This window comes from Bufo bufo, chromosome 5 (assembly GCF_905171765.1).
Source record: "Bufo bufo chromosome 5, aBufBuf1.1, whole genome shotgun sequence".
In the NCBI taxonomy this organism is placed as follows: domain Eukaryota; kingdom Metazoa; phylum Chordata; class Amphibia; order Anura; family Bufonidae; genus Bufo; species Bufo bufo.
Window position 1 is genome coordinate 368,768,634 of NC_053393.1, and position 8,787 is coordinate 368,777,420.

Sequence of the window (8,787 nt, forward strand, 5' to 3'; positions counted from 1 at the left end):
ATGATTAATATGTTATCTTCCTAGTTGAGGGCGTGTATATTTCCATTTTGTAGGAAGGGTGACATCACAGCTACAGAGTTGACCGTCTGATAGCCCAGCTCGACTGCCCACCTCTCCTGAAGACCCCTCAGCTTTTTGAGAGTTGGGTGGAGGACATCATCTCTGAAAGAGGGTCCCACAGATGCACCCTAGCAGTTTGAGCACCACTCCTACAAGAAGAGTCAATGCCCTAAAAGCGTGATTTCACCGGGGATTACTCCGGGGTGGTCCTTGTGTTGAGATGCACCTCTGGCTGGCTGTCGTCATCCTTTTAGGTAGATAATGAAGTGTGTGCTGTCATTAACCCTATAAAAAAGCGGGAATGTTCAGATGAAATGGCTACTATGAGGTGGTCAGGAAGGGATATCTAATATCCCATGATGTATACAGCTTATCTAGATACTTCATGCAGTACATGCACATTAAGGGGCCTTTTCTAGACAGCTAGCACAGATAGTTAGCTAACAATTCAATAAGAAATGCATATATGGGTAATAATGTAATGATCAAAAGAGGAGAAAATGTGAAAGGAAAGAAATAACTCTTATTTCTTGTATCAATGATTATCAGGGTTTTGGTTCATGTCTGGTTTCTTTCCACTTTCCTACTTCTCCTCTATTGATATAACATTCAATTATTGCCTGGAAATGATTAATATGTTATCTTCCTAGTTGAGGGCGTGTATATTTCCATTTTGTAGGAAGGGTGACATCACAGCTACAGAGTTGACCGTCTGATAGCCCAGCTCGACTGCCCACCTCTCCTGAAGACCCCTCAGCTTTTTGAGAGTTGGGTGGAGGACATCATCTCTGAAAGAGGGTCCCACAGATGCACCCTAGCAGTTTGAGCACCACTCCTACAAGAAGAGTCAATGCCCTAAAAGCGTGATTTCACCGGGGATTACTCCGGGGTGGTCCTTGTGTTGAGATGCACCTCTGGCTGGCTGTCGTCATCCTTTTAGGTAGATAATGAAGTGTGTGCTGTCATTAACCCTATAAAAAAGCGGGAATGTTCAGATGAAATGGCTACTATGAGGTGGTCAGGAAGGGATATCTAATATCCCATGATGTATACAGCTTATCTAGATACTTCATACAGTATATGTAGTCTAAGTGTACTTTTCTATACAGCTAGGACAGATGGCTAACAAATCAATGAGAAATGCATATATGAGTGATTATGTAATGATTAAAAGAGGAGAATATGTGGAAGGAAAGAAGTAACTCTGATTTGTTGTATCAACCATTATCAGGGTTTTGGTTTATGTCTGGTGTCTTTCCACTTTCCTGCTTCTCCTCTATTTATATAACATTCAATTATTGCCCGTAAATGATTAATATGTTGTATTTTTTGTTGAGGGTGTGGATATTTACATTTCGTAGGATGACATCACAGCTACAGAGTTGACCGTCTGATAGCCCAGCTCGACTGCCCACCTCTCCTGAAGACCCCTCAGCTTTTTGAGAGTTGGGTGGAGGACATCATCTCTGAAAGAGGGTCCCACAGATGCACCCTAGCAGTTTGAGCACCACTCCTACAAGAAGAGTCAATGCCCTAAAAGCGTGATTTCACCAGGGATTACTCCGGGGTGGTCCTTGTATTGGGATGCACCTCTGGCTGGCTGTCGTCATCCTTTTAGGTAGATAATGAAGTGTGTGCTGTCAATAACCCCATAAAGAAGCGGGAATGTTCAGATGAAATGGCTACTATGAGTTGGTCAAAAAGGGATATATAGCATCCCATGATGTAAACAGCTTACCTAGATACTTAATGCAGTACATGGAGTTTAAGGGGCCTTTTCTAGATAGCTAGCACAGATAGGTAGCTAACAAATCAATGATAAATGCATATGAGTGATAATGTAATGATCAAAAGAGGAGAAAATGTGAAAGGAAAGAAGTAACTCTGATTTCTTGTATCAATCATTAGCAGGGTTTTGGTTCATGTCTGGTTTCTTTCCACTTTCCTGCTTCTCCTCTATTGATATAACATTCAAAAATTGCCTGGAAATGATTAATACGTGATATTCCTAGTTGAGGGCGTGCACATGTCCATTTTGTAGGAAGGGTGACATCACAGCTACAGAGTTGATCGTCTGATAGCCTAGCTCGACTGCCCACCTCTCCTGAAGACCCCTCAGCTTTTTGAGAGTTGGGTGGAGGACATCATCTCTGAAAGAGGGTCCCACAGATGCACCCTAGCAGTTTGAGCACCACTCCTACAAGAAGAGTCAATGCCCTAAAAGCGTGATTTCACCGGGGATTACTCCGGGGTGGTCCTTGTGTTGAGATGCACCTCTGGCTGGCTGTCGTCATCCTTTTAGGTAGATAATGAAGTGTGTGCTGTCATTAACCCTATAAAAAAGCGGGAATGTTCAGATGAAATGGCTACTATGAGGTGGTCAGGAAGGGATATCTAATATCCCATGATGTATACAGCTTATCTAGATACTTCATGCAGTACATGTACATTAAGGGGCCTTTTCTAGACAGCTAGGACAGATAGTTAGCTAACAATTCAATAAGAAATGCATATATGGGTAATAATGTAATGATCAAAAGAGGAGAAAATGTAAAAGGAAAGAAATAACTCTTATTTCTTGTATCAATGATTATCAGGGTTTTGGTTCATGTCTGGTTTCTTTCCACTTTCCTACTTCTCCTCTATTGATATAACATTCAATTATTGCCTGGAAATGATTAATATGTTATCTTCCTAGTTGAGGGCGTGTATATTTCCATTTTGTAGGAAGGGTGACATCACAGCTACAGAGTTGACCGTCTGATAGCCCAGCTCGACTGCCCACCTCTCCTGAAGACCCCTCAGCTTTTTGAGAGTTGGGTGGAGGACATCATCTCTGAAAGAGGGTCCCACAGATGCACCCTAGCAGTTTGAGCACCACTCCTACAAGAAGAGTCAATGCCCTAAAAGCGTGATTTCACCGGGGATTACTCCGGGGTGGTCCTTGTGTTGAGATGCACCTCTGGCTGGCTGTCGTCATCCTTTTAGGTAGATAATGAAGTGTGTGCTGTCATTAACCCTATAAAAAAGCGGGAATGTTCAGATGAAATGGCTACTATGAGGTGGTCAGGAAGGGATATCTAATATCCCATGATGTATACAGCTTATCTAGATACTTCATGCAGTACATGCACATTAAGGGGCCTTTTCTAGACAGCTAGCACAGATAGTTAGCTAACAATTCAATAAGAAATGCATATATGGGTAATAATGTAATGATCAAAAGAGGAGAAAATGTGAAAGGAAAGAAATAACTCTTATTTCTTGTATCAATGATTATCAGGGTTTTGGTTCATGTCTGGTTTCTTTCCACTTTCCTACTTCTCCTCTATTGATATAACATTCAATTATTGCCTGGAAATGATTAATATTTTATCTTCCTAGTTGAGGGGGCGTGTATATTTCCATTTTGTAGGAAGGATGACATCACAGCTACAGAGTTGACCGTCTGATAGCCCAGCTCGACTGCCCACCTCTCCTGAAGACCCCTCAGCTTTTTGAGAGTTGGGTGGAGGACATCATCTCTGAAAGAGGGTCCCACAGATGCACCCTAGCAGTTTGAGCACCACTCCTACAAGAAGAGTCAATGCCCTAAAAGCGTGATTTCACCGGGGATTACTCCGGGGTGGTCCTTGTGTTGAGATGCACCTCTGGCTGGCTGTCGTCATCCTTTTAGGTAGATAATGAAGTGTGTGCTGTCATTAACCCCATAAAAAAGCGGGAATGTTCAGATGAAATGGCTACTATGAGGTGGTCAGGAAGGGATATCTAATATCCCATGATGTATACAGCTTATCTCGATACTTCATGCAGTACATGTACATTAAGGGGCCTTTTCTAGACAGCTAGGACAGATAGTTAGCTAACAATTCAATAAGAAATGCATATATGGGTAATAATGTAATGATCAAAAGAGGAGAAAATGTGAAAGGAAAGAAATAACTCTTATTTCTTGTATCAATGATTATCAGGGTTTTGGTTCATGTCTGGTTTCTTTCCACTTTCCTACTTCTCCTCTATTGATATAACATTCAATTATTGCCTGGAAATGATTAATATGTTATCTTCCTAGTTGAGGGCGTGTATATTTCCATTTTGTAGGAAGGGTGACATCACAGCTACAGAGTTGACCGTCTGATAGCCCAGCTCGACTGCCCACCTCTCCTGAAGACCCCTCAGCTTTTTGAGAGTTGGGTGGAGGACATCATCTCTGAAAGAGGGTCCCACAGATGCACCCTAGCAGTTTGAGCACCACTCCTACAAGAAGAGTCAATGCCCTAAAAGCGTGATTTCACCGGGGATTACTCCGGGGTGGTCCTTGTGTTGAGATGCACCTCTGGCTGGCTGTCGTCATCCTTTTAGGTAGATAATGAAGTGTGTGCTGTCATTAACCCTATAAAAAAGCGGGAATGTTCAGATGAAATGGCTACTATGAGGTGGTCAGGAAGGGATATCTAATATCCCATGATGTATACAGCTTATCTAGATACTTCATGCAGTACATGCACATTAAGGGGCCTTTTCTAGACAGCTAGCACAGATAGTTAGCTAACAATTCAATAAGAAATGCATATATGAGTAATAATGTAATGATCAAAAGAGGAGAAAATGTGAAAGGAAAGAAATAACTCTTATTTCTTGTATCAATGATTATCAGGGTTTTGGTTCATGTCTGGTTTCTTTCCACTTTCCTACTTCTCATCTATTGATATAACATTCAATTATTGCTTGGAAATGATTAATATGTTATATTCCTAGTTGAGGGCGTGTATATTTCCATTTTGTAGGAAGGATGACATCACAGCTACAGAGTTGACCGTCTGATAGCCCAGCTCGACTGCCCACCTCTCCTGAAGACCCCTCAGCTTTTTGAGAGTTTGGTGGAGGACATCATCTCTGAAAGAGATTCCCACAGATGCACCCTAGCAGTTTGAGCACCACTCCTACAAGAAGAGTCAATGCCCTAAAAGCGTGATTTCACCGGGGATTACTCCGGGGTGGTCCTTGTGTTGGGATGCACCTCTGGCTGGCTGTCGTCATCCTTTTAGGTAGATAATGAAGTGTGTGCTGTCAATAACCCCATAAAGAAGTGGGAATGTTCAGATGAAATGGCTACTATGAGGTGGTCAGGAAGGGATATATAGCATCCCATGATGTAAACAGCTTACCTAGATACTTAATGCAGTACATGGAGTTTAAGGGGCCTTTTCTAGACAGCTAGCACAGATAGGTAGCTAACAAATCAATGATAAATGCATATGAGTGATAATGTAATGATCAAAAGAGGAGAAAATGTGAAAGGAAAGAAATAACTCTGATTTCTTGTATCAATCATTAGCAGGGTTTTGGTTCATGTCTGGTTTCTTTCCACTTTCCTGCTTCTCCTCTATTGATATAACATTCAAAAATTGCCTGGAAATGATTAATACGTGATATTCCTAGTTGAGGGCGTGCACATGTCCATTTTGTAGGAAGGATGACATCACAGCTACAGAGTTGACCGTCTGATAGCCCAGCTCGACTGCCCACCTCTCCTGAAGACCCCTCAGCTTTTTGAGAGTTGGGTGGAGGACATCATCTCTGAAAGAGGGTCCCACAGATGCACCCTAGCAGTTTGAGCACCACTCCTACAAGAAGAGTCAATGCCCTAAAAGCGTGATTTCACCGGGGATTACTCCGGGGTGGTCCTTGTGTTGAGATGCACCTCTGGCTGGCTGTCGTCATCCTTTTAGGTAGATAATGAAGTGTGTGCTGTCATTAACCCCATAAAAAAGCGGGAATGTTCAGATGAAATGGCTACTATGAGGTGGTCAGGAAGGGATATCTAATATCCCATGATGTATACAGCTTATCTAGATACTTCATGCAGTACATGTACATTAAGGGGCCTTTTCTAGACAGCTAGGACAGATAGTTAGCTAACAATTCAATAAGAAATGCATATATGGGTAATAATGTAATGATCAAAAGAGGAGAAAATGTGAAAGGAAAGAAATAACTCTTATTTCTTGTATCAATGATTATCAGGGTTTTGGTTCATGTCTGGTTTCTTTCCACTTTCCTACTTCTCCTCTATTGATATAACATTCAATTATTGCCTGGAAATGATTAATATGTTATCTTCCTAGTTGAGGGCGTGTATATTTCCATTTTGTAGGAAGGGTGACATCACAGCTACAGAGTTGACCGTCTGATAGCCCAGCTCGACTGCCCACCTCTCCTGAAGACCCCTCAGCTTTTTGAGAGTTGGGTGGAGGACATCATCTCTGAAAGAGGGTCCCACAGATGCACCCTAGCAGTTTGAGCACCACTCCTACAAGAAGAGTCAATGCCCTAAAAGCGTGATTTCACCGGGGATTACTCCGGGGTGGTCCTTGTGTTGAGATGCACCTCTGGCTGGCTGTCGTCATCCTTTTAGGTAGATAATGAAGTGTGTGCTGTCATTAACCCTATAAAAAAGCGGGAATGTTCAGATGAAATGGCTACTATGAGGTGGTCAGGAAGGGATATCTAATATCCCATGATGTATACAGCTTATCTAGATACTTCATGCAGTACATGCACATTAAGGGGCCTTTTCTAGACAGCTAGCACAGATAGTTAGCTAACAATTCAATAAGAAATGCATATATGAGTAATAATGTAATGATCAAAAGAGGAGAAAATGTGAAAGGAAAGAAATAACTCTTATTTCTTGTATCAATGATTATCAGGGTTTTGGTTCATGTCTGGTTTCTTTCCACTTTCCTACTTCTCCTCTATTGATATAACATTCAATTATTGCTTGGAAATGATTAATATGTTATATTCCTAGTTGAGGGCGTGTATATTTCCATTTTGTAGGAAGGATGACATCACAGCTACAGAGTTGACCGTCTGATAGCCCAGCTCGACTGCCCACCTCTCCTGAAGACCCCTCAGCTTTTTGAGAGTTGGGTGGAGGACATCATCTCTGAAAGAGGGTCCCACAGATGCACCCTAGCAGTTTGAGCACCACTCCTACAAGAAGAGTCAATGCCCTAAAAGCGTGATTTCACCGGGGATTACTCCGGGGTGGTCCTTGTGTTGAGATGCACCTCTGGCTGGCTGTCGTCATCCTTTTAGGTAGATAATGAAGTGTGTGCTGTCATTAACCCCATAAAAAAGCGGGAATGTTCAGATGAAATGGCTACTATGAGGTGGTCAGGAAGGGACATCTAATATCCCATGATGTATACAGCTTATCTAGATACTTCATGCAGTACATGTACATTAAGGGGCCTTTTCTAGACAGCTAGGACAGATAGTTAGCTAACAATTCAATAAGAAATGCATATATGGGTAATAATGTAATGATCAAAAGAGGAGAAAATGTGAAAGGAAAGAAATAACTCTTATTTCTTGTATCAATGATTATCAGGGTTTTGGTTCATGTCTGGTTTCTTTCCACTTTCCTACTTCTCCTCTATTGATATAACATTCAATTATTGCCTGGAAATGATTAATATGTTATCTTCCTAGTTGAGGGCGTGTATATTTCCATTTTGTAGGAAGGGTGACATCACAGCTACAGAGTTGACCGTCTGATAGCCCAGCTCGACTGCCCACCTCTCCTGAAGACCCCTCAGCTTTTTGAGAGTTGGGTGGAGGACATCATCTCTGAAAGAGGGTCCCACAGATGCACCCTAGCAGTTTGAGCACCACTCCTACAAGAAGAGTCAATGCCCTAAAAGCGTGATTTCACCGGGGATTACTCCGGGGTGGTCCTTGTGTTGAGATGCACCTCTGGCTGGCTGTCGTCATCCTTTTAGGTAGATAATGAAGTGTGTGCTGTCATTAACCCTATAAAAAAGCGGGAATGTTCAGATGAAATGGCTACTATGAGGTGGTCAGGAAGGGATATCTAATATCCCATGATGTATACAGCTTATCTAGATACTTCATGCAGTACATGCACATTAAGGGGCCTTTTCTAGACAGCTAGCACAGATAGTTAGCTAACAATTCAATAAGAAATGCATATATGAGTAATAATGTAATGATCAAAAGAGGAGAAAATGTGAAAGGAAAGAAATAACTCTTATTTCTTGTATCAATGATTATCAGGGTTTTGGTTCATGTCTGGTTTCTTTCCACTTTCCTACTTCTCCTCTATTGATATAACATTCAATTATTGCTTGGAAATGATTAATATGTTATATTCCTAGTTGAGGGCGTGTATATTTCCATTTTGTAGGAAGGATGACATCACAGCTACAGAGTTGACCGTCTGATAGCCCAGCTCGACTGCCCACCTCTCCTGAAGACCCCTCAGCTTTTTGAGAGTTGGGTGGAGGACATCATCTCTGAAAGAGGGTCCCACAGATGCACCCTAGCAGTTTGAGCACCACTCCTACAAGAAGAGTCAATGCCCTAAAAGCGTGATTTCACCGGGGATTACTCCGGGGTGGTCCTTGTGTTGAGATGCACCTCTGGCTGGCTGTCGTCATCCTTTTAGGTAGATAATGAAGTGTGTGCTGTCATTAACCCCATAAAAAAGCGGGAATGTTCAGATGAAATGGCTACTATGAGGTGGTCAGGAAGGGACATCTAATATCCCATGATGTATACAGCTTATCTAGATACTTCATGCAGTACATGTACATTAAGGGGCCTTTTCTAGACAGCTAGGACAGATAGTTAGCTAACAATTCAATAAGAAATGCATATATGGGTAATAATGTAATGATCAAAAGAGGAGAAAATGTG